Below are 10,162 nucleotides of genomic sequence, written 5' to 3'. Positions count from 1 at the left end.
ACCCAATACAGCACAGGAAAGTAGACATTTATAGCCACGGAGCAGGGTGGGGTCAGTGAATAGAAAATGACTAAGAGTAAATGTCAGAAATAAGGAGGGCTCTGTCTAAACAGACCTAACAGAATTCTTGCTGCAGACAGGTCAGCATGATCAGACCTCACCTGGGGGATGGCAGAGAATGAGGATCCCAATTAGATATTGAGGATGATCAGATAACCAGGGTGATGTTTTCTTGCTAAACTGATATAGCAGGATTCACAGATAGACATAGGAGAAGGATCAAGAGTCTGGCCATGAAATAATATTTGTCACCAACATCTACAGAACACATTGTTCCAGCATTGCTTTCCCTGGCCTCATTACCACAAATACAAATCAATACATCTGGAAGCCAGACTGATTTTTCACCCAGTAAACTGTTTCTTCATCCATTTCCTAGCTCTGTGATAAGCATATATTATAGATCAGGGTAGACAAAATCAAAGATCAAATACGATATCTATTTGCCAAATGAAGTCTGCCTCATGTTATAGTGAAGTTCCCCTGAGGATAACTGTTTAGCATACACAAGCTAATAGACAAGCAGATGCTACTTGCCACACTCTCACATAACTAATTCCTATTAGTTTCGATGTATAATAAATAAATAAATATCATAGTTATTTTAAGTAAAGCTCAATACAATTTATTATTCTAATTTTGCACCATTTTCCTTTAAGTTCTCTAAAATTATATCATAAAATTGGGGCATTTGGAAGGACAATGAGAAAATAAAAACAGGTGTATTTAAGTCTTTCATGCACCTTCCTCATGTCAAAGTTCAATCTAATGAACAGGAAGCAAGAACGGATCCTCTGAAGTTACCATATATAATATAATATACCAGGAAATATGTCTTATGAACTATATATATAATGCAATATCTTACAAAAGAAATTTCCATATTGTGCACAGTTGGCCTATCTTATCATATAGTCTCTGTTGTGAAATGTGTTTGCAACCAAATTGAAAAGTCAGAATTTCCTGATTCGACTTTTCCCACCATATTGTTTTATGTCTTTTGTCAATTAACATTGCTTCTTTGGTATTCCCTAAAACACCACGCCCAATACTTTCTCTGTATCTAAGGCATACAAGTTTTTTTTAATCAAACAGATATACATATGTAATATAATTTTTAAAAATTAAATTTTTAAAAATTCCCGCTGTTACTAAAATCACATATACATGTGTGTATATATATAAACACATATAAAATCACATATATATGTTTAATTTTAAAAAATTTAACTGTTTAAAAACTATAATTGACCAATTTTGTAAGTTATTATTCAATCTTCTAGGCTTTGGGGAAAAGATTTTAAAATTTAAACAAATTTTAAAAAATTAAACATATATATGTGATTTTATATGTGTTTATACATATACACACATATACGTGTGGTTTTAGTAACTGAGTGGGAATGCAGGGGAGCAACACAATTTGAATTTTATAATGTGACCACACAAGACATAATATGTAGATTTTAAAACCCCTTGTGAACTCTTCTTAATGATGCTCAGCATATAAAATTTTAAACACAGTTATCAAAAGAAGCATCAAACCATGGATATACTTAATTACATAAAATATTAGAATATATTATTTGCACATATTAATTAATTTCCCACTTATTCTGCAATGAACTTAAAGTCATAGTAATAAAATATGATAAAATATTTTAGAGATAATCAAATCTAAAACCTTTTTAAAAATGAGAAGCCAAATGATTTCTGATGACTTCAAAAAGACCTCTACATATATAAAATGCACAGTTTGTTTTTATGAAGAAAAAACCTGCTAAATAACACCTCAGCCCTCTATAACTACTAAAATAAACTCTGTATACTGGTTTACATTGCTTCTTATAAACTGGATTGTGCATACTTCCAGAACTCCAGCCTGTAAACTAAGAATTGTCTCTGTTTTCTTTTATAATGTAGACATAATCGTTTTGTCATAGTAGCATTTTTGTCTATCTTAGTGAGAATGTTAAGTCTCTTTGGGGGATTATTCCGACTGCTGCTAACCTAGGGCATTATTTTAATGTTTAAACCATTGTTTTGCTATTTTGTAATTAAAGAGATTTTTCTTGATGCAAATATTCAGCAACATTCTTTAGGGACATTTTTAAGCAAATGCTCCCACTTTGTGTGGTGTAGCAAATGAAGTGATTTTTGTATTTTTCCCCTATTATATTTAGTAAGATTGTGGAAGTGTTTGGCGGTGAGAATGCCCTACAATGGCTATAAGTACAGCAGTCTGAAGAAAAGCTTTAAGAATACGAAAACACAATTTGAAACAACATGGAGTTAACTGTCGACTTTGGGGAAATAATAAAAGCAGACAGACTGACCTGGCAGACAGCAATCAGAAATGAGGTCATTCACATTTAGCAAAAGCCTTGGGCATTTTCAAGGGCAGAGAATAAGCCAAAACAACCATTTCCCCAAGCCAGAAGATTCTTCACATGTACAATAAAAAAGACTCCTGATTCCATCCAGGTCCTTCCAGAACCTTGGAGGCCTGCAGCTCACAATGACATCAGTTGGTAGTATTATCTTCAAAAATGGAGTCCACCAAGATAATGTATTACTGAAGTTTCAATAAGTTTAAGTTATTTGAACGAGCTATTCAACATTACTTTCTCTATTTTCAACTGCTGACTTTTGCTTTCTTATTTTCTATAGTTATTTCTTCATGTAATTTTCTACATATTCAGAGAACTGGAAGAAAGTTTATTTGAAAATTGTGAATCATATTCAGCTAGCTTGTAATTGAAATGCTTTCTTAGCACACACTTTCCAGTAGGGTTTTGCTATGGGGGGAAATTTACCTCCTATGGATTGTCTTCAAAGCTATAAAAACTCATTTTGTTTTCTTTTGCTTGAGCTTGGGGTGGGGAGTTGATGTTACATCCTCATTCTGATAAAATGATTTTTGTTCCATATGTTGTGTTTGAAGGCCTGTAATTTCACCACTGTCGATGGTGGAAATGAAGTTTGGTGGAGGAAATGATGTGGAAAGTTGCATTCAATATTTCTGGCTTGTCCCAGCGAATTTGACAGTGAGCAAGCAAACATTTTACAATCGGCATCTTCCACAGTATGAGAAAGCTATAAATATCCTTTCCTTTTCAAAGAATAATTATTTTGGTTTGATTTATCAATAATGTTTTCACTGTAATTATAGTAGAAATAATGAATGGATCTTCTGTCTGCTAAGAATTATGCTCTCTTGCCTGGTCCTTGTTTGGTGGGCTCTACCAATAAGTCAAACAAATTTAACATATTAAAGTTGTTATACACAGTAATTTTTAGCAGAGCAACACAATAGCTCCATTTCCAGGCAATAGTTTCTTGTAATAAATTGTCATCAAAACAAATGAAAAGTTGGAAAGTTATTTCTGCTAATATAAAAATATGTGTTATATAATAAACCGGTTTCCATACAGGCTTATGGTGACAGCAAGACTTCATCTTGATGCATAGCACAGAGTTAAAATGCAGAAATAAACCAGGGTCAAGAACAATAAGTATGGAAAGTTCTCTAGTTTATGGTAGAACAAAGCCTGAGTTCAGACAACATCGCCACTATTTTGGTGGACTTTCACTTTCTCCTGCCCTTCTTTTCTTTATTTTGTTGACAGAACTTACTGCAAAATGCAATGTGATCATTGCATGAACTGATGCTAAATGATTGCTCAATCACTTGGCCCTTTGCTTGGCCATTTGGAGAGGTCATATCTGTCACCGCATAGCTACATGCAATAATGAAAATGGACCTTTGAATTAGTTACACACAACACATACTGGCTGCAAGACTCAAACATCCTTTACGCAAATGATTCTTTAGAAATTATTAATTAGTTTTTGAGGAATATTAATTTCTACAACCCCCCAAAATTATTACTACCTGGAAATAGGCCTGAACTCATTTTAACCATGATAAAATTGCATTCAGTGACAATTAATTGAGGAAGGCAGAAGAGACTTTGGTGTTAAATAAGAAGTGCACTCTTATTATTGCTTCTTCTGGATACTTTTAATTTGCATGCACAAACATGATTTTAAGCACAAGCACTGTCTCTGGCCAGTAAATGTTTTGAACATCTGATTTGAAAATAATTTATATGCAGTAACATTAAGATGAGTTCAGAGGTATTTTTATAATCAACATGCTTATGTTTACATATATTTTAAAAATCAGAAAATAGAAATTCAAAATTTGCCCAAGGGAGCATCTAATGCTTTCAGAAACACTGCTGATCTATTTAATCTCAACCAATAGGACTGCCAGGTGATGCTCTGAGTCCATCTTTCTTGACTGCAAATGATGTACTTTGTTTCAACTAGAAATATCCTGGGGCAAATATATAAAGAAATGTAAAACGCTCACAAAGCACAAAGTTAATTTTATTAAAATTAATAATATCTTCTTTTCTGCCATTTTACCATTAGAATACAATACCTTAGGCGATATTATGAAGCAATCTATATTCAAATTCATGGGGTGGATATGTCAGATGCTTAGTTCAATTCTGTATTAGTTCAATTTTGTATTCTACCTTAAGAGTAATTGAATATAGTTTTAGAACTCAAATATATTTTTAAAATATACTCTTAAAAATGGAAGTTTTAAATTACACATAAAAAATCTTTTAAGAAATAAACAATAAATCAAAAGATTATGAATCACGTTTACTCCATTCAAAAGTGTTTTGAAGTTAGTAACAATAAGTCAAAGATTTTTAACATTTAGAAAGATCTCATATCCCACTGAAAATATAAATAATGTTTCAGACACTCTTTCTAAAACACATATATGTATGTATGTATATATATGTATATATATATATATATATACACACACACACACATATAAAATGGAAGTTGTAAATTACACATAAAAAATCTTTTAAGAAATAATAAATCAAAATATTATGAATCACATGTGTTTATTCCATTCAAAAGTGTTTTGAAGTTAGTAACAATGTCAAAAATTTTTAACATTTAGAAAGCTCTCATATCCCACTGAAAATATAAGTAATGTTTCAGGCACTCTTTCTAAAACATATATATGTATATATGTATACATATATACACATGCATAAAGAAATTGCTACAAACTCTTTGAATGGTTTCACGAACACCTGGTCCTCTGAAGGCCATCTATCAGTATCTTTGTGATCCAAAGACCTAGGCTAAGAAACCATGGTTTAATCAGTGATATGCTTTTAGTGATGCTGAAAAACCAACATGTCCAAAAATACTACTCTTATATGTCTGCTAACATGTCTAAGTTGATTCACTAACAATATTAAAACGCTATATCTTGGAAATTACCTACTTAGCATGTTTTGATAACTGTAAGAACTTACATAATAATATAGGCACATGGAAAATTTTGTCAGAATACTAGCATATAACCTTATTAGAACGTGTCAGGTGGAAGTTAAGAAAACTGCCTACTGTGAAGTTTAAAACAAAATTACAAACAAATGAAACTAAAGGCCATTCAGACCCAGGTAAAGTGCTACAGGAGTCAGGGTAGAAGCTTGAAGATTATTGGGTTCAGGTGGTTATCTGGGATGCAAAAGGAAGAAGTAGAATTTTTCTATACTGAATGTTACTAGTTTGTGATAGAGCCAATATATTGCATATTGTGCATATAGATGGTGACCAAAACTGTACAAAACCAAAACTTTGAAAATATGTTAGCTTAACATATAAAAATAACATATCTTTGGCTGGGTGTGGTGGCTCACACCTGTAATCCCAGAACTTTGGGAAGCCAAGGCGAGCAGATCACCAGAGGTCGGGAGTTCACGACCAGCTTGATCAACATGGAGAAACCCCATCTCTACTAAAACTACAAAATTAGCCAGGTGTGGTGGCATGTGCCTATATGCCCAACTACTCTACAGGCTGAAGCAGGAGAATCACTGGAACCAGGGAGGCGGTGGTTGCCGTGAGCCAAGATAGCACCATTGCACTTCAGCCTAGGCAACAAGAGTGAAACTCTGTCTCAAAAAAAAAAAAAAAAAAAAAAAAAAAAAAAAAAAAAAAAAAACATATTTTCAATATTTATCTTGAACAAATAGTATTGGCATTGTAAATTCAGAACAAAGTAGCCTTACTCTTCCAGTTAAGAGATTATGAAGGGAAATTTTGGGTAATCAGAATGTTACCTACTGATGAAATGAGGATGGAAGACCAGCTCAATGAAGCACCTGAGACCAGCATACCTCATTAATCATTACATTTCTCATTTCCATTTTTCAGTTTAAAAAATTGATTTATCCCAAATAGGACTCCTTGTAAACGGGAAATGTAGTCCATTCACACGTTTCTCCCTACTGCTAACCTTAACACTCAGCGGTATGGGTTAGCGGCAGGGAAAACTCCTCCAAATAAGGAGGTAAAAATATAAAGAGATAGACAAACCTGCAGAGAATATGACAAGATAGTTGGATAGAGTGCTAGCTAAAGGGAAGTAAATTTTTTTCCCATGAAGACCTGACTTACCCTAGATAGAACTCAAGGGTAAGTAGGATTTTGAGGCTGTGAGCTTGAAAGTGGAGGCTGGGAGCACAGAAGGAAGAAAAGAAATATGAAGTCATTAAACCCAGGAAGCACAGGAAGCCAATTAGGAAGATGGAATAGAGAGATGAGAACACAACGAAGAGAACAGGAAACCCAAAATCTACTTTACTTTCTTCACAATTCAGAGTAAAACTGTAGGAATCTTGAGATTCATCAAATAGTGGACTGCTACACTTTTACCACACTGACGATAATCTTTGAAGTAAGAATGTGTGATTTTTCCTCTGAAACAGAAAAGGGCAGAAAATGTGAGGACATTCTAAGGCACAGCACAGGGCGCTTACATTAGATAGTCTTGGTAATTTTATTAAAATAGAAGAGAAAGTCATGCAATGAGAGAGAAGCCGGGTCTTGATGGGAATAAAATAGTTTAGGACAGCTACTGTTCAGAATTCAAAAGATAAAGAGAAGTGAAGAGATTTTTGGAGCAGCAATGAGGATCCAATTAGTCTTGAATAATATGAATTTGAATTGAATGTAATCAGTTGGATCACATAACTTGCCACACACAACACTTGTCAGAATGGAAGAGCAAACAGTGGAATCAGACAGTGGAGATATATATATATATATATGAGAATTATTCTGGGTAAGAGAACTTTTTGAAAGAAATACGTTGATAAGCTACTTCAAGGGCAAAGTTAACCACATCCACCACCTGATAACCAAGGACATGATCTTGTAACAAAGGATGGCTTCTGAATGTATTTGAAAGAGGCACGGTTTGTAGGCTGAATGACACTGTGGGTGGTGCGCACTGAGATGGGTTTTGGTCAGCAAGTTGAAGAAAGATGGTGAATAGAGCAGAATGGCTTTTCATCACATAGAAGAGAAGAGCAATGGATTACAGGTGGGCAGAATGGATAAATATCCAGGGGAAATAGACCGGGGTATATTGAGGTATATTATTTAATTTTTATTTATTTTGTCTGTATTCCAATGCTTTTTTGCCTACTTATTTCATTTATTTTATAATTGACACATAATAATTATACCTATTTATGGGATACATAGCGATGTTTCTATATATATCATGGACAGTGATCAAATTAGTGTAATTAGCATATTCATCATCTCAGACATTTATCATTTATTTGTGTTGGAAACATTCAGTATTCTCCTTCTAGCTACTTGAAACTATTTTATTATTAACTATAGTATATTGTTAACTATAGTAATATATTAATATATTACTATTATACATTAACTGTATAACATATATTGTCAACTATAGTAATATGTTATTGTTAACTATAATAATCCTACAGTGCTATAAAATGCTAGAACTTATTCCTAAGATCTACTGCATTTTTAGAATGTTTCAGGAAAATGCCAAGCAGACAAATTGTGGAAATAGAACGCCATGATTCCTATAAACGCTGATAAGAAACACAGACCTTTTAGGAAAGCCCTGGGAGGGGAGAGGGGAGTATTCCTAGTCTCTGAAGTGGAGTCTCCTTATGCAGCAGCCTACTGTGGGGTGAGAATAAATCAGGCAGTTCTACTTGGATGTCTGCAAGATTTGGGATTTTGCCAGATAGATAAAATGGAGCAGGAAATTTAGCATACAGAGAAAGGGATGGCTGGGGAGCTGGACCTCAGAATCCTAAGGAGATATGAAGGAATGCGTTAAGACAAGGGACCATTAAATTGTATAAAGGTGAAGGAAACAACAGATTGAAATTTCAAAGTAGATCAAAAAAGAAATGAACTGAGAATGATATTGAAAGTGAACTAGAAGGACAGTCTTGAACTTTTTTTTAACTTCACATTTTTGAAATGTCACTCTTCCTTCTTCAACCTCCCTTCACGCAAAATATTTTGTTCATTACACCGAGCACATGGTAGGTATTTAAAGTAGGCAAATATCACTGACTTGGATTATGTCCTAAGTTTTTTGTTGTTGTGTTGTTTTTTCCTAGCTGAGATAAGAGACTTAAAAATTTTATCTCCTTTGTCTTAATTCTGTAGTGGCCAGCCTCCTGCAAATACATATGCTTCTGGAATAGTTCTAAAGCAAGAGTATTATCACACAATATGATTCAAATCCCTGTAGCCTATGCCATACAGGGGGCAAGATTTCTGTTTACAGTGAAATATAAAAGCATGAGCAATTAACTCCAAATTCCTCAAAAGAATGGAGAAAATATCCCTCTAGGTTTTTTTCTCTTTTTACTAATGACCTGGTATTTTATACATGATATACGCAAAATTAAAAGGAAAGTAAGAGCTAAAAATAAGAAAAATACTTCAGCAAGTGCCCGCTATTGCTCTTAAGGCACCTGTGGGAGCAAACATTAAACAACGAGTTAATGGCTTATTCAGTGGACCCTAGAGTGTCTCATGTAAAATGTCATTTTAATTATTTATGCAGGGAAAAGAATTTTCATCATATAATTCAGCATTGTTGTTTTTTTTTTTTACTTTCAATTCACTTTTAAAAAGAAGGAAACTGGGTTTATATAGAGCATTTTGCCTTAGGAATACAAAGTGCTTTGAAAACATTACTGTAGGTTTTCTGATAGAGTGAGAATAGATGCCTATTTTTATACTCATGCACGAGGTAGAAAAGTAACTTGGACAAAGTTAGCCAAGTTACTGACAGAATTCAGAATTAAACTCAACACTCTGAATTCTAAAACAATGCAGTATCAAAAAGGATAAATACTCCAGGACAAAGAGGCTCATTCAAAGGAAAGTAGCACAGGATTTTTGGCATTCAAATACATGTGTTATCGGATTTTTTGTTTGTTTGCTTTTTGAGACAGAAGTCTTGGTCTGACACTCAGGCCAGAGTGCAGTGGCACGATCTTGGCTCACTACAACCTCCGCCTCCCAGGTTCAAGCGATTCTCCCGCCTCAGCCTCCTGAGTAGCTGGGATTACCTGCCATCATGCCCGGCTAATTTTTGTATTTTTGTAGAGGTAGGGTTTCATCATGTTGGCCAGGCTGGTCTTGAACTCCTGAACTCAGGCAATCTGCCCACCTCTGCCTCCCAAAGTGCTCGGATTACAGGTGTGAGCCACCACTCCTGGCCTGTCAGATGTATTTTAAATAGGTTTTGCAAAACAGAATTAAAGATAGGACAAACTGTTAATCTTCCCTAGCCTTAAATAATTAAGATATCCTATCAAGGACCCAACTGGTTTGAGTAAAACACGTAATGCTGAACACATACCTAAAGACAAGTCAGCCGTATTTGTTTTTCTCAGGAATTAAGTTTAATGATTTCAGTAGTAAGAAAGCAATATTCTTTTAGGTAAGGACACTGTGTTATTGTCGTTTGTTTGTTAGTTTTCATTATTTTGAGACTAAGATTAAGCTTATTTTTCTAGTTGTGTAATTGCAGCCTTAATAAACATTAAAGATTGATGCCTTTGATACTTTTCTTCCAAATACAGGTATTGATCGACTTACGACCTATGCAACTTACGACCATTCGACTTTACGACCACATTCACTAGCCACGACTGCTCTGCATCTGGCAGCGCAAACGTTGCCCAGCTGGGCGTACGAC

The sequence above is a fragment of the Sapajus apella genome, unplaced genomic scaffold, assembly GCF_009761245.1.
Source record: "Sapajus apella isolate SASKATOON/1434 unplaced genomic scaffold, GSC_monkey_1.0 scaffold39, whole genome shotgun sequence".
Taxonomy (NCBI): Eukaryota; Metazoa; Chordata; class Mammalia; order Primates; family Cebidae; genus Sapajus; species Sapajus apella.
The sequence above is the reverse complement of the archived record's forward strand: the minus strand, read 5'-3'. Positions refer to the sequence as shown.